Below are 20906 nucleotides of genomic sequence, written 5' to 3'. Positions count from 1 at the left end.
GTTCCCAGCTCTCTCATTAAAACTACTTAAATGGGGCTTCCCTGGTGGCGCAGTGATTGAGAGTCTGCCTGCCAATGCAGGGGACACGGGTTCGAGCCCTGGTCTGGGAAGATCCCACATGCCGCGGAGCAACTAAGCCCGTGAGCCACAGCTACTGAGCCTGCGCGTCTGGAGCCTGTGCTCCGCAACAAGAGAGGCCGCGACAGTGAGAGGCCTGCGCACCGTGATGAAGAGTGGCCCCCACTTGCCGCAAGTAGAGAAAGCCCTCGCACAGAAACGAAGACCCAACACAGCCATAAATAAATAAAAAATAAATAAATAAATAAAAATTAAAAAAACAAACAAACAAACAAACAAAAAAAAAACTACTTAAATGAACACAATCTTATCTATTAGGATAGCTATCAGAGTACTCCAAATACTACTTCTTGCAGTACCCTGTCCCAACCATTTGCCTTCCTCTTCCCATCAGCCCTCAGTTCAGAAGCCCTGAAGATTTGTTCATTAATTTATGAACACATTTCTTCATTCAGCCAAGAAAATTTATTGATCTCTTACCAAATTTCAGGCACCATTCTTCAGTATGATTTGTAGGCATGTTCAGGAAACACAGCAGTGATTAACACAGATGAATATACCCTCTCTCGAGCTGAGGGGGGAGACAAAAGTAAATAAGCAAATATAAAATCATAAGTATAAATATGTAAATAAAAATTAAATAAATGGATAGAATAGTATATCAGGTAAGTGCCAGAGAAAAACAGCAAGCAAGGAAGGGAGATGGAGATTGTTAGCTGGTAGGAGGAGGCTGCGATCACTAAGTGATCAATGAGGGCTTTCTGGGGAAGATAAAATTTCAGAGGGAACTTAAGGTTCTGGGAGGGAGCAAGGTACACATCTGGGAAGTGAATAGTACAAGCAGAGGGAACAGTCAGATGGAAAGCCAATGAGGCAAGAGTGGGCTTGGAGTATCCAAGGAGCAGAAAGGATGTCAGTGTGTGGTAAGCAGAGCGAGCAAAGTGGAGAGGAGACGGAAACAGAGAGGAAACAGAAGCCCAGATTTCTAGGGCTGTGGAGGCACTTTGAGGATTTTGCTTTTCCTGTGAAGAAGCCATTGAAGAGACTTGAGTGACATGATCTGACTTAACGTTTTAACAGGGTCTCTCTGGATGCCATGTTGATTAGAGACTGTAGGAGAATAAGGACAAGCCCCAGAAGACCAACAGCTGATTCAAAGAAGTGATTTACTCAAAAATGTGCCTCCTCCTCAGTGAGGACGCAGAGCAGGAATCGGCAAATAATGGCCACAAATCAAATCAGGTTCTCAGCCTGGATCTGTGTGACTGTGAGCTAATAATGGTTCTCACCTTCAGAAAGGTTGTTGAAGAAGAAAGAGGAGGAGAAGCTACAGAAACTGTATATGGCCCACAAAGCCTAAGATATTTAAAATCCAGAAAATGCTTTCCAACACCTGATGGAAGGCATCTGGCTGGTAGGAGGTGCTCAGCAAAATTTGGAAGAGGAATACATGAGTCAGTTAGTTCCTGAAAACATTGTAAAGTGATAGGTGTCAAGAAACATTTATGCCTTCACCCTTAACCTTCACAAATGATGCCATTTCCACTGAGGTACTGAAAAATATAATCTGGCTTTCAACACAATAAACCAGAAGGCATTTTCTCACATAAGCAAGGTCATGAACAACTGTCAGGTATAGCTGAAATAGCAACAAATCAAATAACAACAAAAAACATTTTTACAGATTTTTAAACCTTACAAAGCATTTTCATGTTCATTATCTAATTTAATCCTCAAATCAACGCCATGAGATAGCTAGTATTTTCCCATTAGAAATGACCACATATTAAATCCTTAGTGATTGCTCAAGAAAAGCTGAAATCTTGAGTGTTACATCTATTAATGCCAGGGTTGGGTTTTTTCCCATGGGAACACTGGATGCTAAAATCAACAGGGATTTTCAGCGCAAGATGGCAGACTAGGAAACATTTACTTTCTGTTCCTCCTGAAACCATATTTAAATAAAACTGTAGAAATACCAAAATTAAGCAACCAATAAAAGCCAAGACATTGTGGAAGTCATCAACCACAGAAAGATTTCAACACATTTTGAGAAGGCAAACAATGAAATGGAGGAGCCATGAATAAAATAATTAAGAAAAGACTACCCTAAGTAGGGTCTGCACAAAGCCAGTCAGCTTTTGCTGAGCTCTGGTTATAGTAAAGGGCAGAGGAAAGAAGAGGGGCTGAAAACAAGGAGACAAACATCATTTTAGGAACAAAAGTTCATTTAATGAGCTCCAGGGAACACTCAGCCTGCTGCCATACTAACTCATGAATTACAATGGATTGTTGGTAAGTAAGACAAGAAAACAGGGAACAAACAAAACAAACAAAAATCAAGACATTGTTTCTTACAGAACTCTTCTCAAATGAGATCAAGGAACTATGGTTCAATGCCACAGCTGTAAATCATTTCTGCTCCTGGAGAGGTTAGAAAGGGCTTATAATATTTAGCCCTTTTTTTCAGACAGAATTTAGGTCTGAGCAAAACCTTTTGTGTCCTCAAACCTCAAAGTTTATTGGGGATGGAAGTCCAAATTAGCTGTCACATATCATAAAAAGAATCTCATGGGCAGAGGGTCAAACTAATTTTGGAATATATGAATTATGCCCAGTGTTATTTTCAATAGATTTTAAACTAAAATATATAAATACATTTTTATTGATCTATATGACTCTGGGTTCTGAAACTTCTACATGTCACATGCGTGATACATAACACACAATGTCAGCCCCAGGAGAGAGAAAACACTCCAATGAAGCAAGCCAAAGAAACAAGTTTCAAACAAGGTAAAGTCATGTGTAGACCAGGATTTTTCAATTCTTTCCTGTCATGCTGAAGCTTCCAGCTCCTGAATAACAACACATGTTTCCCTTGCCCTAGACACCCAAGAGTATGTCTCCTCTCTTGGGCATAAGAATCGCTAGAGTTACATATGTGTAGTAAACAGTGGACCCAGCTGGCATACTCACAATGACCAAATTGTGTTGATCGTACTTTAAACCAATACATCACTCCACGATGAAGTTGCAATAAATGATATATTTGCTTGCCAGACATGAATGAGATGCCTTACTGGATATACTCCAGGAAGGCCAGAGAAACTGGAATAATTTACTGGTGAATTTCTTTCCGGATAGCCCATGATTTGTCTAGAATATAAGCTTTACATATCTGGATCCTTCACACTAGACCAAAGGGAAAATCTGGGCTGCAAGCCTCAATTAGAAATGTGGGGCGCTGCTATGCTGACAGCTGGTGCTCCCTGACCTGTATCTTCTGAGACTAGAACCCCGTGTGGTGGATGACCAATTCATGCGTTGAACAAAAGAAGACCTCCTACAGGGCAGTGTACGTGTTCATCACACGTATGGCACTTAGGGCTAAGTACCATAAGGGCCACAAGAAAAAAAAACAAAAGTAACACATGAAGCATATATGATAAGGAGGCGCCACAGTCCAGAGCACGAGCTCTGGAATCACACAGCCTTGCTTCGAATCCTAGCTAAGCCACTACCATCTGTATAACCTGAAGAACAGTCGAAGGTTTAAATGTTGTTTTACCAAATTTCGCAAAGGAAGTGAAGAAAGAACCTATCTGCCAGGAAGGGACATCGTGGGCTGCAGCACCCAGTCGGGTCAGGGCTCTGCATCCCCTGCTCAGAAACCTTCGCCACCTGGCTCATGGTGATGCTGGCAGCTGAGCAGCCCTGGAGAAGGTGCTCCCGTCATCAGGCCTCGCAGAGAAGCTGGGGAGGTCCCTGGAGGAGGCGGGCCACAGCCTGGCAAGCTCTGGGTGCCTCCTGCACTCAGCTCTGAACAGGCTCTGGCCCCTGGGCCCCTTGGGGGGGAAGGGCTGGCCGATACATACGCAGGGCTGAGGGGCCTGCAGAGCCGGTGCCCAGGCAGGGTGAGCTCTGCAGGAGAAGGCTTCCAGAGTCCCCAACAGTCTCCGCATGGTGGCCCATCCGGTGCCAAACACCTGCCACCCACAGCGAGAAGTCCCAGCCACTAGAAAGTCCAGAAGGGGTCGGGCTCTGGGGCCCCGCCCTTTGCCCTTGGGCCGGGGTTTCTCCAGGGGCTGGGCTTGCATGCGCCCCCCGCCCTGCCCCGCCCGCCCTTTCTCTGTGACGAGTACAATGGACATGTCACAAGCGCCAGGCTGAGCCATCCAGTGTCCAGTGCGTGCTAGACCTTGAGAGGAGGTGAAGCGAAGGAGAAGCTCTCCCAGTTTCACACTCTGTTCTCGGATCGCTTGGCGCACAACCGGTCCTACATGGGCAATTTACTATGCAAATTTCGTACCTGGCTCCGCCACCGCCGCCGGCCCCGCCGCCCGCCCCGCCGTGGGGCCCCGGTGGGCTGTCACCCGCTGGTTTTGCCCTCCTGGGAGGCTGCCACATCTGACCGGGACCACCCTGCTGCTCCAGCGCCTGCCTTCTGCCCTGAGCAGGGAGTCAACGTCAGGAAGCCGGTACCATCCAGTCACCTCCCACTGAGGAGACGGGGGCTGGGGAAAACAGGGGCAGAATGGAAAATGACAGCCCGGGAAGGAGGTGAGAAGAGGGAGGTGAAGGCCCCATCCCATGCCGTGCTGTCCGCTGCCCCAACCGCATGCTGCTCCCTGCTGCTGCAGAGGCCAACAAAAACAGTGCTGGGTGAAGCCCACCGGCCCAAATCACCAGGCTCACTGACGTCTGGGAAGGAGCTGCAGCGTGAAGAGTCTTCACGCATCCCAACAAGAAGCTCCTCTTCCCTGCTATCTACCAGCAGTAGGCCCTGGAAGCGGAAGATTCCCCTGCCGCTTTTTCTGCCGCTGCCAGGGCTGAGGTCGCCCCCGTCGGGGAACGAGGCACTGACGTGGGATCGAGGTGAGCTGCCCCCTCCTCCTAAGCTTCCGTGCTTAGCTGCTGCCAAACACCCAGGCACCTTGGAGAAGAACATTCAGTGTCGCTGGAAAAAGATCCCCAAGAATGTAAGGAAGGTCCAGCCACCGTCCCATGAAAAAGAACCCCCAACACCCATCTGTGTAGCTCCTACCCCTCCTTTATACTCACCTACCCCTCTTCCAGCCCCTACCATCGATCCCCCTATTGTAACTGGGCAGCCCAGGACTTCTGTGGCAATCCCTTCCACCAGCATGGTCACGGCATCTGGAAGTGTGACCTTGCAGCCTAGCGTCTACATGGACACTGCTGGCCCTTCCGGAGCTGTCATTTTCCATTCGGCTCCTGTTTTCCCCAGCCCCCCGTTTACAGCTTCGGCCAGCATCGGTGCTTCAGCAGGCAGCAGCTCTGACACTGAACCTATGGACACCACACCTCCTTCCCAGGCTGTCATTTTCCATTCGGCTCCTGTTTTCCCCAGCCCCCCGTTTACAGCTTCGGCCAGCATCGGTGCTTCAGCAGGCAGCAGCTCTGACACTGAACCTATGGACACCACACCTCCTTCCCAGGCTGTCATTTTCCATTCGGCTCCTGTTTTCCCCAGCCCCCCAGTTACGACTTCGGCCGTCACCAATGCTTCAGCAGGCAGCAGCTCTGACACTGTACCTATGGACACCACACCTCCTTCCCAGGCTGTCATTTTCCATTCGGCTCCTGTTTTCCCCAGCCCCCCAGTTACGGCTTCGGCCGTCACCAATGCTTCAGCAGGCAGCAGCTCTGACACTGTACCTATGGACACCACACCTCCTTCCCAGGCTGTCATTTTCCATTCGGCTCCTGTTTTCCCCAGCCCCCCAGTTACGGCTTCGGCCGTCACCAATGTTTCAGCAGGCAGCAGCTCTGACACTGTACCTATGGACACCACACCTCCTTCCCAGGCTGTCATTTTCCAGTCTGCCCCTGTCTCCAGGCAGAACCAACAGGCATTTCACAGGGCTGTTCCTAGTTCTGGGAACACACCTCCCAGTAGTAGCAATGCCTCAGCCCATGCCTCGACGCATTTACCTGCAACGCCGGCCAACAGATAGACCAACACTTCAAGCTTCCTTGGACCCAGGTCTCCCGTCTCAGGCCACACTGGGGGCCAACGATGGGCAGAGGCCTAACGATAATTTTCTATTGGGAAACCCAGCAGCCTCAGCACAAGATAAAGTCCTAGTCGCCCCTGCAGCCTAGCCACCGCGAGTCAGCATCATGCCGGCAGCTTCGCCAGCTTCCCTATTCGCCACCACCAGCAACACGCAGCCGGCCTTTGGCGACAAGCCAGGCATTCTCCCCAGGGCTGTGTCCATTGCTACTGGCTTCGGACTTGCCACCAGGATGCCCAGTACTGGGGACAGTAGCTCGCTCTCTGCCGACACCACACCGGGCCCACTGTTCATGGGACCTGCAGCCCCTACGGCCGCTGGGAGCCTTGGGGTCGGTGTGTCAGCCCCAGGCCTCACTCACTCACAGGCATCCAGACCACTTAACTTCGGGGCAGGACTAAGTGGGGCACCCAGCACCGCTTCTGTTCCTACTTCGGGCCAGACAACCTGCCATCTACCTGACCACGGCAAGGCTGCTGCACTAGGAGGGGCAGGCACCATCCCAGCATTTGGGAACATACCTGATTCCACCTTCAATCCAAACACCTGGGGCCCACCTGGGCTGAGTACAGGTGGTACGGTGATGGCAGGGGACAACACCATCCCCACGATGGGAGGCCCTAGGGTTCCCACTTTCCATCACTGCACACAGGGCCCATCTGGACGGAGAAAATCTACATTTAAAAGTTCCATCACCAAGGAGAAGAAATCTGTGTCAAGGGACATGTCAGTTTCCACCTTCTAACAGAGCACACCACATCTGTTGCAGTTGCAAGTGTGGTTATCACCCGTGGGTTTCAACACACTTCTAGTTCTACCTTATTGCCAAGCACAAGGGGCCCACCTGCCCACAATCTAGGTGGTGGTCGTCTAGGAGGGAACAACATCATGCCCATGATTGGAGGACCTGCTATTCCCGCTTACAACTGGGACCCACCTGGCCAACACACAGGTGGTGCCGATGGAGGGCACAACATCTCACCGGTGCTGGGAGGCCCTGTGTCAATAACTGCCATCAGACTTGGAACCCATCTGTGCAGAGAACCGGGGGGGGGGGCATGGGGGACAGCACCACACCTGCTGTGACTGGATACACTTCTGGTGCCACATTCATACAAAGCACCTGAGGCCCCCCCTGGTCAAAACCCAGGTGGTGCCATGGGGGATAGCAGCATCCATACTTAGAGAGGAAGCTCCACTCTCAGGAAGAACACTGGGGTCCCCGAGTCAGGACACCCCTCTGACTTAGACGAGCCAGCATTGTGTTTGCAGGCCCCTGGTCAGGGCAGCTGTGCCTGTGCTCATAGGAGTCTGGCAGCCTCATAACCTGCCCAGGGCTTCATAGGAGCCACCAGCGAATTCCTTTCTTCTATGAAGAAACTCAACAAATGAAGAGCAGATCTTATTCTGCAAACTGTGTGTCACCATGAATGGACCTTGCCTCACTGGAAAGTGGCTCAGCCCCTTGAAGTGAAACTTCACCTCCTCTCTTCCTACAGCAAGCCGGAGGACCACACCTCAGGGGTGTGCAAGTGTGTGTGTGTGTGTGTGTGTCTGTGTGTGTATGTGTGTGCTGGAGGGTGAGGAGCATATGAGCCCACTTCAGAACTACACCAGACTTGAGAAGCTCCAGTTAGGAGAATGGAAGAGAGCTGGCTGTATCATCCACTGTGCCATCCCTGGCTTGACTGTTAACTTGGCGGACCCAAGTTTTCCCTAGACTTGGAACTGGCAGGATGCCCACTGCTGTTTTCAGATGCTTCCTCTCCCCCTATGCATTTGCCTCAATGGGCCTTTCTCTTTCCCAGCTTTATGTACATATATATATGTCAATAAAACCTTGTTCGTATTAATCTACTTCTGTTTATGTGTCTTTACTCACTGACTCAGCTGTAGAGGAAGAACTGACATATGTGAGTGGTGATGTGGGAGCCAGACTTAAGACACCAAAATTTTGTGTCCCAGTGACTGGGATGTGGAATTAGGCACACATTATGGCTGCACGTGCTGACTCCTGAAATCTGTTTTCAGTGTAACGAGTGACAATCAGGAGGAACTAAGCTCCAGAGGAGGGAGAGTTGGGGTGACTCACCCTGACTGATTAAGTGTGCTGATGTGTCCAATCCCTGCCGACCCCTGGAGCAGTGCATTGAGTGGGCCGCACGTATCTCAGAAGAATGTTTTTCTCAGACTGATGAAGAGAAGCGACAGGACTTGCCTGTGGTGATGCCAGTTTTTGACAGAAATACCTGCAGCATCCCCAAATCCCAAATCTCTTTCATTGGCTATTTCATCACAGACATGTTTGCTGCTTGGGACGCCTTTGTAGACCTGCCTGAGTTAACCCAGCATCTTGACAACAATTTTAAATCCTGGAAGGGACGGGACGAAATGAGGCTGCGGAGCCTCCGCCCGCCTCCGGAACAGTGGGCGACACTGCCTGGGGCCCTGACGCGCTGTCCCTCCAGTCACTTGGGATTCCCGAGGGCGGTCAGAGTTCCTTGGTCCTTTCGTCCCCCGGTCTGCAGAGCCTGTCAGAGCACACAGGGACGTCGGCAACCTTCTGTAGCCACCATCTGATGCCATTGCCATAAAGTGAGACTTAGTCCACTCAAGGTACCTGGGCCTGCTGCGGGGGCTCTTCAGAAAGTCACGTGAGAACCACGGTTTGCATTCGCGTCCGTTAAAACATGAGCTCGGGACTGCCCCCGCAAAGGACGGAGATGGATTTCCTGCCAGTGACAGAGAGTGTCTTGTTACAATTTCTCTCAGTTATGTTCAGCACTTAAGAACAGCTAATGGCAATCGGATCTTTTTTCACATCATAGAAGGTGCAATCACTCACTTTGGAACACTACTGAAAGTGACTTCTCTTTTAAAATTAAACAGAAAATGCAGACAAAGAAATTTTGAAGTTGATTATTAATATCAATTATTACAATGTTTTATTTATTTTATTAGAAGTTCAATATTTTCTATGAATTTAAAAATACTTCAAAGCCAAAGCCAACTTTAAATACCATGACCAAATTTACATGATTCATATTCATTAAATATGTATTACTTCGTGTACAGACTTATTTTCATAATGCAAATTTAAAATATAAAATGACACATTTTTACTGCAAAAAAAAAAACCCACACTGGAGGCTAGATAATCCCTGATGTGTGATAAGGAACCACACTTTATGACTGAACTTTTCGAAAATGCTGAAATGTCTTTTGGGGCATCTTTTTATTCAATTGAGACTTAGGCCAGTCATCTTCATACATTCCCACTACACCCAGAGAGGATGGATTTGGCATCCAGGTTCATGTGTCTGGAGAAACAAAGGAAGAGTTCATACCTGCTCTGTAATTATTGAAAACTTAAGTTGACCTCAAATGTACCATGCTGCTTAAAATAGCAGAAAAGATCCTCTTTAATAACTGGCTTGGCTCTGAGCTAACCCACTAAAATATCAAATCACGAGAGTTATAATTGTGCCCAGTTCTGGCTGACCCTAGAGCTCTGCTGGGCCTCCACTAGGTTTAATAATGGCAAGATTCCTGAGTCTGTGCAGCCTATCTTCCAGTTGGAGGGGAGAACAGAAACCCATGTACATTATCTGGTAGGTTCGCCAGGAATAAATGCTATGGAGATTAAGCAGTATATGGTGAGGTGAGATTGTGGGCAGAGAGGAGCAAGGCTTTCAACTTCAACGGTAGACAGGATAAGTCTTACTGGGAAGGTGGAATTTGAACAGTCTAGAGGGAGGCAGATGAGTCAGACATCTGAGGGAAAAGCATTCCAGATCATGGGAATAACCTCTGCAAGGCCCAGAGGAAGGATGCCAGTGTCCTCAGGGAAGAATTAGTAAATAATGTGGCTGGAATAGAGTCAGCAAGTAGGAGGGAGGGAAGGAGGAAGGAGGACAGAGAAGATGTGTGTGGAATTCCCTGCATCACCATTTACTGATTGAGTGATCACAAACAGTTAATTCAACCTTCAAGTGTTCCAGTGAACTCAGTGCTTTTCCTATGGCCTATTGACCTCTCAAGAGTTTTGGAAGGATAAAATAATGTAGGGAAGTGACTTATAAGCCATTGTTACTGTTCTATACATAAGGATAGATGGGTAGACAGGTAGATATAGATAGATAGATACATAGATAGATAGATACATAGAGAGATGATAGATAGATAGACAGATGATAGAGAGATAGAGATATATAGACAGACAGATAGATAGACAGATACATAGAGAGACAGATAGAGACAGAGAGATAGAGAGATAGATAGAGAGAGAGAGATAGATAGGCAGATAGATAGACAGAGAAGAGAGAGAGAGATAGAGAGATAGATAGATAGAGACATAGATAGATAGATAGAGATAGACAGAGAGATAGAGATAGAGAGATAGATAGACACACAGATAGACAGACAGATAGACAGAGAGATAGATAGATAGATGGATAGATAGACAGATAGAGAGATAGATGGATAGATAGACAGAGAGATAGATAGATAGATAGACAGACCGACAGACAGACAGACAGATAGATACATAATAGTTAAGGACTGAATTTCTGTAAAATCATAATTTTAAATAATAGTTTCATTGAGATATAATTTACTTCCCATATTATTTAAAGTGTACAATTTAATGTGTTATGCATCTACCACCACAATCAATTGTAAAACTTTCATCCACCCCCCCCCCAAAAATAATCTACTATAAGTCACTCACTCCCCCACTTCTCCGAACCCTAGGCAGCCACTAATATACTTTGTCTCTACAGATTTGCCTAGTCTGGACATTGCATACAAATGGAATCATACAATTACTTAGCATGTTTTCAAGGTTCATCTATGTTGTAGCATGTATCAGTACTTGATTTCTTTTTATGGCTGAATAATATTCCATGGTGTGGATATTACTGTGTTTCATTGATCATTCACAGTAAATGGCCATTTGGGTTATTTCCTCTTTGGGGCTCTTATGAATAATGCTGCTGTGGTTGGATTTACGTGCAAGTTTTGTATGCAGGTCTACATTTGTTTTTTAAATTAATAGACTATTTTGGAGCTGTTTCTGGCTTACAGAAAAATTAAGCAGAAAGGACAGAGTTCTCATACTTCCTTACCTCTCAACCCAGTTTCCCCTATTATTAACATCTTACATTAGCATAATATATTTGTTATAGTTAATGAACCAATATTGATACATTATTACTAACTAATGTCCATGCTTTACTTTACACTTCACTCTTTGTTTTGTACATTATATGATTTTTGACAAATGTGCAATAACCTGTATCCACCATTACAGAACCATACACAGGAGTTTCTCTGCCTTTACAATTCCGGGCTTCACCCATCCTTTTCTCCCTCCCCACAACCTCTGGCAACCACTGATCTTTTGATTGTCTCCACACTTTTGCCTTTTCCTAAATTTCATATAGCTGCCAATCATATAATATGCATGTAGCCTTTGCAGATTGGCTTTTTTTCACTTAGCAATATGCATTTAAGCTTCTTCCATGTCTTTTCATGGCTTCATAGCCTTTTCTTTTTATTGCTGAATGCTATTCCTTTGTACGGATATACAATAGCTTGTTTATCCATTCACCTATTGAAAAACATCTTGGTTGATTTCAAGTTTTGGCAATTATGAAAGAAACTGTTATAAACATCCATGTGCAGGTTTTTATGTGGACATAACTTTTCAGTTCCTATGGGTAAATACCAAAGAGCATGATTACTAGATCACTGTATGGTAAAAGTATGTTTAGTTCTGTAAGAAACTGCCAAGTATCCTGCTAGCAACAAATGAGAATTCCAGTTGTTCTGCATCGTCAACAACTTTGGTATTTCAGTATTTGGATTTTAGCCATTTGAATAGGTGTGTAGTGGTATCTCATTATTGTTCTAATTTAAAATTCCCTGATGACATGGAATGTGTAGCATCTTTTCATATGCTTATTTGCCATGTGTCTATTTTCTTTGTTTAATCATAGTTGTTTTGTTTTTTTTTAACCAATGCCTGGTAACTCTTGTCCTCCTTTGTCTATTTATATTGTCTTCTTTCTTTCTTGTTCTGTTTTTTTTTTTTGTTTTTTTGAGCTTTGGATCATTTAGTCTTCTTCCTGGTATATCAAATTATTTTTTATATTAAAATTGGGCTTAACTTATTTTAGGAAACTATAAAGATACCTCCACATTCTGGATGTCGTTATCGTTCTCTTGAAAAGATTTCCTTTTGCCAATGGCAGACAGTTACTATAGGGACTGGAAACCTTAGTCCATTCTCAGTTTGAGCTCATTCAAAGCTGTTTTTCAGTCTGTGTGAAGGTTGCTCTATTTCTGTCTTGTCCTTCCTCTACGGTGTTGCCCTTTGGGATTACCATATGAGCGTTTGGATTCTCCCTATTCCCAACTACCCATGTATTTGTTAGGCTTTAAATGTACTGGTTTCTGCAGCCCTGTGAGACTAAAGATACACTTAGCTTGTCATTCCATTAGTTGTTGCCTTTAGCTTGAGCTTTTGCCGTTTGGCTTCTGTGGTTAGAGTCTTTTGAACTCCTTGGCTTTTCAGCTCCTAGTCTGTAAGATTTGAATCAGCAAATGCCCCAAGGAGAAAAGCTGCACCAAATGTCAAGCTTGCGTCTGTGTTTCCCTTCTCTCCAGAACTTGGCCCACATGTCTTGGTGTCTCTCTAACATTCAGATGCCAGCGAACAGATGTTTTCTTACTTTATCCAGCTTTTCTAAAATGTCTTTAGACTTCACCTGATCTTATGTTATTATTCAACTATCATCTCAATTACCCCTAGGAAGAAAATCTACAATTTCATGTTTTATTGTCTTATTTTCTATATTACCTCAGTTTCTGTAGAGACCTTTTACCTGACTGTTCAGTCTAGTTCCTGTGTTACCAGTAAGATGGAGATAAGGTGGAGGCTAAGAATATTGGGGGGAAACCACTGATGAATGATAGGTCTCGTTCGTTTTGTTTTTCCTCTCCTTATTTACTCTGGCAGCCTACATTTGCCTTTCTTCATTTGACCCAGTTGCCCAAATAAGGAACCCACTCTGGCAAAGACCTGACTTTACTCTCATAAATGTCTGCATGTTAGGATTAGCTAGATGATGAACACCATGCCAAAGCTCTTGGTGCGAGACTTTTGCAGACTTTTGTTATCCCTTTAGTTTGCCTCTTGCCATCACTGCTCAGATTGTTGAGGTTTTCTAAGATTCTGTAGGTCAAACCTCTCTACCTGCATACCAGATGAGCCCTTCTCTCTTTCCTGAGCTCACCTGCGGGAGGTTAGCCCTCGGTTTTTCTTTTTCCCCATCCAATCATAATTGTTCATGAATTCCAAAAAGCCCTCAAAGTACCTGTCATCCCTTTCTCTCCTCTCTTTTTTATCAACACTGTTAAATGTTAAGCATATATTTGCATACCTCTTTCTTACTTACAATGGAATACTGGAAGGCGCGATCATGCAGTGTGAGCCCCACCAAACTAGGACTCATACAACACTCTCCCCCAGGCCTAAACTTGTGACATCCACTGGGTTTCTTATAATATCTTATATGTATCTAAATTTGTAATGATTTAGTTAATTCCTGAGTTATGTGACAATAAGAAATCAGTCAAATTAGCACTACAGAAGTGCAGCTTAGACCTAGGGACCAGAACCAAGGACCACAAAAACCTGTTAACCAATAAGTTTCACTTGTACTTTGTGTTTAACAAGTGCTGAGGGTGAATGGGAAGTGAGGGAAAAGGAGTTTAACTTCATATCACAGAAACTTGCACTAAAATGAAGAGGAAAATGACCCAGTTCCTGGTTCAAGTCACTATAATCTGCTTCAATAAATAATAACAGCACATAAGAAAAACAAACACTATATGATAGGAACAATGGATAATTAATTACCAGATCAGGGAGGACAGATGACACTTGCTATGGGATTTCATTAAAGAAGGATTCCAAAAAGCACTGGCTTCTTCTGAGAAGACTTCTTAGAACAGGTAGCATTTAAACTGAGTCTTGAACAAGTATATAGAGGGTAGGGAACAGGCCTTCCGGGCAGGGAACAGGCACAGTGTCAGCAATGGCACAGAGGGCTTATGGAATAGGGAGCAAAACTGGCTGAACACAGGAGTGCTACGTGTTGGGGAATATGGGGGAAAGGCTGACTGAGGTTGGTTAAATGAAACATCATTAGACGGAAGAGAAAGTAGGTGGAAAGACAGATGGAAGACTGTGGAAAGCCGCTGAAGATGGAGGTCAGCATAATAATATTAAGAAATCAGTGGTACTTTGACACTGTATGAATGTCTAGGTTTAAAAAATCAAGAAAACACAATAAAAGAATAAACTACTGATATAATGATATGTAACCAAAGGCCAGATACCAAAGAATACACACTGTGTGATTCCCTGTATGTCATATATGGTGAAAGAGGTCAGCTTGGGTGTTGCCCTGGGGGAGTATGGAACAGAAAGAAGTAACAGAGAACCTTGTAGGGTGTTACAAATATTTTATAATATCTTGACCTGGTGTTGGATACATGGGTGCATAGAGATGTAAAAATTCAGTTATTAGCAATGCAACTGGTGTTTATGGTTTGTATGCATACATTAAAAAAAAACTCTAGTAGGTTAATTAGGCTGTCAGTTGTATGAAGTAAATTTTGGTCAAGGAATAGCCAAGGTAGTAATGCAGTAATAAGTTATACATGTGCTCACTGTGCTCTAGAACGTCACGACTGGAATACAAGAAATATGTGTAAGAAAAAAGACAAATATTCAATATTGATGGTTGGATGAGCTGAATAAATTAGATCACTCTACTTTCAATTTAAGAACTTGGCCAGTGTTTGGATACCTTTGAACAAAGAAAAAAAGGAAATACAATTGTTATTAAGCATATGCTATGTATCAATCCCTGACTTATATTTTGACACACATAAACGTGGGAAATATTGCACCTTGTAACTGAGACAATGAAGATGAGCGAGGTGGCTGGTTTTGACACTAGAGGCTGAGAAAACAATCAGCTCATAATCGTAAGAAGTTTGAAGTCGGAGGAAAAGACTCAAGAGGAAATACTGGTAAGTGCCAGGAGCTTCTGGAAACTACATAAGAGATGAAGACCGCAGAATTGTTGAGCTTTCTAAGAGGCCCAATGACTCAGGTAAAAACAGAAGGCTTAAAACTGAAACCTGGGGATATATGTATACATACAGCTGATACACTTTGTTATACAGCAGAAACTAACACAACGCTGTAAAGCAATTATATTCCAATAAAGATGTAAAACAAAAACAAAAACAAAAACAAAACCCTGCCAAGTAACAACTGTTAGGACAAACAGTAAAGAATTATAAGAAAAATAATCACATGCCTGTCCCCACACAGAAATATCTTAAGCTCCATCTCAGCATTTCTCGATTGGCCTTTCACAAAATACAGTCCCATCAGCTGAATATAGGTTTCTCAAGTAACTGTGAGTAAGACTGAATTAAAAAAATGAAATCAATTCCTTCCTCCAAAACTTTTCAGAGTACGTAATGTAACAAAGTGAAACCTGAATTTCATGTCGGGATGTAGAGTACGGCTCTTCCCATATGCTTCTGTCTTGTAACTACATCAACATCATCTAAAACCAGTGTTCTGCAGGACAGAGATTGTGAAACGCTGCTCTCATCATGTAAGATATCAGGTCCTTCTCAAAATCCATTCTTCCTTCTGCCCTTTCTCATGTTGTCCCTGCCACCTGATGGGTCTCTCCTAAGCTCCACCTGCCAAAACCCTACCCATTTTTAGGATCCAAGAGATAATAAAGGCTTACATTACTAAAAGGCAGAGAAAGAAATCCCTTCCCAGGGATCTACATTTCCTTCCTAGGGAAAAGAAAAATTGTAAAGTATACCACAGTGACCTTAAGTCTATGAATGTAACTATGTTGTGTTACTTTGAGTTCTGTAAAAGTCAATGTGCTACAGTATATACGGATATGAATATTTGATCTCTTGCATGCAGATCTTGCTGATAACTTTCATCGTGAGCGAGGTTAATGATTCAGGAGCCACTGTATTTGGCTCAGCCCTTATAACCAGGGAATGTTAAAATTGGAAAGGTCCCTAGATATTAGCAAATCTATCCACCTCATATTCTAAGTAAGGAAACTGAGACGTTCATAGATTGGATATTTATATTAACAAAGGATAAGGATATAAGATATTGGCAGATATATCTTTTAGATTAAGAATTTAGAGATTTTTGTAGAATACTAAGACATTATGTCCACTGATACTGAGACAATGCGGTTTTGTTTTTGTTTTTGTTTTTTTTATTAATTAATTAATTTATTTATGGCTGCGTAGGGTCTTCGTTTCTGTGCGAGGGCTTTCTCTAGTTGTGGCAAGCGGGGACCACTCTTCATCGTGGTGCGCGGGCCTCTCACTATAGTGGCCTCTCTCGCTGCGGAGCACAGGGTCCAGACGCGCAGGCTCAGCAGTTGTGGCTCACGGGCCCAGTTGCTCCGCGGCATGTGGGATCTTCCCAGACCAGGGCTTGAACCCGTGTCCCCTGCATTAGCAGGCAGATTCTCAACCACTGCGCCACCAGGGAAGCCCAGAGACAATGTGTTTCTTAGTCATCATTTTCTATTGCCGTGACCAAGCGAGGTGGTAGTCAGTACTTGTACAAAGGGAAAAAGATAACTTTACAAACTCCCAATTTATATACACAGGGAAATTCATCATTCATGTTATTTAAGCTAACTGGATGCAGTTTATCAGCTACATTGAGGAATGGTGAAGTGTCTATACAATTAACATGTTAGTTTCTGTCATGAGCTCCCTGTTGTTCAAGTGAGTTAATGGTCAGCACTCAACTAGGCACTTAGAGTCCATTATAAATCTGGACTAAACGTTTATCTGTGGCATCTTTATTCTTCTTTGGTGCCCTTAGGCAGAATTAGCTCTCTTATGTTTTGATAAATTCAAGTATTAAACAGGGCTAAGGTTTCACAAGTTCTTTGGCCTAAACATGGGGGTAAGGAGGACCAATGAGCTGGAGTACTTCTAGATTTGAGAATGGTCAGATTGAGGAAGAAGAGTCTTATACCAGAGGTGAAAGAAGACTGATTAGAATTACCTATTTTTAAAAATTCCAACCCTTTTCAATGTTCTAAAGTGATCATGAAGTACATGGGTATGCTAGGAAGTAAGGGAGTCAACCAAGAATATTCTGTAAGAGTTTGTGGATGGCAATAAAGAGGCAAGGAAGATAGAGAACATACTAGAAAAGGCTTCGGTTGGCCATAATGAAGTCAGAAGGAGAAGGAGAAGAAGAATGACAGATGCAATGGGAAAGAGAAAGCAAGAATAGAGAAGCAAAAGGGAAAGTAGAAAAATGAGACAAATTTGGAGAAGGAAATGAGGAAGAAAACTGGGTGAAAGAGGGAAGCACTGATGGTAGACCACATGACACTCAAAACTTAACACGATGGGGCTTCCCTGGTGGCGCAGTGGTTGAGAATCTGCCTGCCAATGCAGGGGACACGGGTTCGAGCCCTGGTCCGGGAAGATCCCACATGCCACGGAGCAAATGGGCCCGTGAGCCACAATTACTGAGCCTGCGCGTCTGGACCCTGTGCTCCGCAGAGAGAGAGGCCGCGATAGTGAGAGGCCCGCGCACCGCGATGAAGAGTGGCCCCCGCTTGCCACAACTAGAGAAAGCCCTCGCAGAGAAACGAAGATCCAACACAGCCATAAATAAATAAATTAATTAATTAAATTTAAAAAAAAAACTTAACACGATGCACATTTAAGATGTGCCACCAATGGCCATGGTCATTACCCTCAAATAGTTTACAATATGTGTTTCAAAGACATTTATAAATTGAAAATGCCATTAAAATAAGTGCCAGGGTAAAAGTATTCATGGAATTGTATGGGAGAATAAAAAGTCTCCCGTCAAAGAGCCTTCTGAGACATAGGAAAAAAAAGAAAAACTTAAAAAGCATAAGACTCTTCCTATTTTCATTTCCAATGATACATCCCAATCTTGATGATCAATCAGCGATTTAAATGTCAACTATAAACCCAGTATTTTATTAGCTGCTATGCAGTATACTGGAGCAATAGAAGAGAGAGGACCTCAAACCCTCTGTTCCCTCAAATTGAAAGGCAGGCTTCCTGACCCCTCCAGACCACTACTGGACACAGGGAACACACACTAATGTTTCAGGACCCCAACCAACAGTCACCTGCTTTGTGATTACTTCCGTGACACACCCCCACTAACACCACTGACTTTGCTGCTCCTACGGGACATTACATATATTTCCTATTTTAACACATACCACAGTGCATTATAATTATGATTGCAGATACATGTTCTAACAATTTAAAGAGAATGATGACTTTTTTGCTCTTTACATCTTGCTATTTCCCTTCTCATAATATTTCTTGAAGAGAAACCATAAAAATATAAACAAACACAAAAAACAGAAAATATACAAAATGTGTGCTTTGCGGCTTAACACAAACTTAAGTAAAATTCGTTCTGACAGCATCCAGCATGACAAACTTCCATGGTACAAATGAGAATGGACCAAGGTTTGAGCAGGTACAGGAGACAATCCAGGCATGAACAACACCAAGAAAAGGTAGACAGGAAGTAACATGGTGTGTAGGAAATCACGAGACCAGTCTGATGGGAAGAGACTTAAACAAGACTGAAACTCACTTTCTAAACCTCCATCTCCAATTGGACAATTCGCAAGACACAGGTGCACCAAAGTGGCCTATTTATTCAATCCCTTTAATGGGGAGGAACAGTTTAAAATTTTACCCGTTTAGTTTGCCCCAAAAGCAACTATCAAATGTTGGCAGGACACAATGAAGGCTTACCTTTGTTAACATAGTTAAGTCTCTCTCTCTCAGAACTAGCCCATTTAGCTCCAGGTTCCTTATTGCACCCGACGCACTTACACAGCATTCATGAGCTTTACACAACTGGAAGGTCACATCTTTATTTCTTATTGCAGGAACACAACTTCTGGAAACTTTATTTCTGTCACAACCTAAAGCAAAATTATTGTAAAATGAGTGATTTAAACCGTACATTTTATCATCATTAAAAAGCATCTAAAAAGAAAAAAAAGCATCTGCTCTGTGCTAAGGATTAGAAACGACTCCTGCCCTTAAAGCCTCGTTAAGGAGGGACATGTATAAACTCAAAATTTCAATCACATGAGATAAAGAACCATAACCTTTATGCACAGAGGTTCCTATGGAGGCAAAAAGTTATATCTAAGTGACGGCTTCATGATAACCCTGAAGTACAATCGAGAAAGCTGAGGCTCTGCAGAGTTGGAGGAGGAGGTGCAGTAACTGCAGAGGGAGCACCTCTGCAAAGACACTCAAGCCTGACACCTGCTGCGCACTGTAAATACTGCAGGTGGGGATAACTAAACGCCAGGGGTCCAAGTGTGAGAAGGGACAGAAAATAGAGATGTTGGTCGAATCAAGCCTGGGAGAGAGCATGGCTTGTATCCCACAGGTGATGAGCCCTGGGGCTACCACTGGCTGAGTAAGGGTGCCTCCGCTGATTAGAAAAAGGTGCCCCGCTGCTGAAGGACCGATTAGATAAAGGGAGTGATCACAAAAAGCTCTCCTTCCTCAGGGCCAAAGAGCCCCAGGAGGCTTGGCAGAGCACAGTTCAGACTACACGCCTCTGTGCAGAGCACACGCTGGGCGGCTAGTATGCACTAACTCTGTGTGGGCAAGTCATTAGCAGCATTATTTTAGGCGTATCTTTTCATGTTAGAAGATCACTCAACCCGAGTAGGCAGATGAACTTAGAGGAACTGAGTCCAGGGGCCGCGAAACCACCCAGGAGCTTCTGCCATAGTCCGGGCAAAATGTAATGTGGATGAAGAAGCAAATTTACGAGGAGGCCAAAATCTACAAGCTAGACCCACTGGATGAAAAACATAAAGAAAGTTCAGTGAAGGAACTCTGAAGAGAATGGGCTCTGCAATAAATTTTTCTTACAATCAAGGTAAAATATTAGGCAACATTAAGTACAGTGGCCTTTAAGGTCCCTTCCAGCTCTAATTTCTTTTGATTTCTAACTTATTACTCTGGTTAAGTAAAGTCCCTTCAGAGGGACAGAACAGTTCCTACACCTGAATGGGATGCAAAGAATAATCTGACTTCTCTTCACCAGGGGATGAGTTGAACTGTCCTTGCAGAAGAGATAACACACGGTGTGAACCCCAGATCCTAGAAAAGGGCCAGGCACACAATAAGTATTCAGCTTTTTGAAAACAAATGAGCAATCATTTCCTCTCCTAGATCTTCACACCCTTCCTCTGCTGGCTACTTTCTTTCAGCTTATAAGCATCCTCAATATACCCACTGAAAAAGCTCTCACACCTATGACTCTTTGGATCTTCTTGTGGGTAACCTAAGTCTCTCCCATGCCTTCAAACACCTGTCCTCCCAAAAAGCCCAGATCTGTACCTTGGGCCCAGACCTGTCTACCAGGCCCCTCGAAAGCACTGAAGATGAAGTAAGATCCTCTCCCCAGCCCCAATCCCTTCCTACTGTGCTCTGTATCTCACAAAAAGATGCAGCTGTAAACTGTCACCCACGCTTGCTGCCCTCCCTTTTCTAACTGGTCACCAGGCCCCACCCATTCCTCTCTGATCTCCGAAATCCAGTCCAACCTTTTACAACTTAAGTGGGACCCTTAGATTACAATTCACCCTGCACCCAATC

At 44.2% G+C, this 20906-nt stretch overlaps 1 long non-coding RNA gene across 1 annotated transcript; it reads right to left on the bottom strand.

The window, feature by feature from the left end:
- Positions 1 to 481: 481 nt before the first annotated feature.
- On the bottom strand, positions 482 to 20693 carry LOC118898499. Its single transcript, XR_005020709.1, has 5 exons — positions 20310 to 20693; positions 19032 to 19204; positions 7054 to 8848; positions 4388 to 4592; positions 482 to 649 (listed from the first exon to the last, which is right to left on the bottom strand). It is a non-coding gene; the product is annotated as an uncharacterized LOC118898499 (long non-coding RNA).
- Between the last annotated feature and the right edge of the window lie 213 nt (positions 20694 to 20906).

The sequence above is a fragment of the Balaenoptera musculus genome, chromosome 1 (assembly GCF_009873245.2).
Source record: "Balaenoptera musculus isolate JJ_BM4_2016_0621 chromosome 1, mBalMus1.pri.v3, whole genome shotgun sequence".
NCBI classification, from domain to species: domain Eukaryota; kingdom Metazoa; phylum Chordata; class Mammalia; order Artiodactyla; family Balaenopteridae; genus Balaenoptera; species Balaenoptera musculus.
Note: the sequence above shows the minus strand (reverse complement) of the source record. Positions and strands in the feature narration are given on the sequence as shown.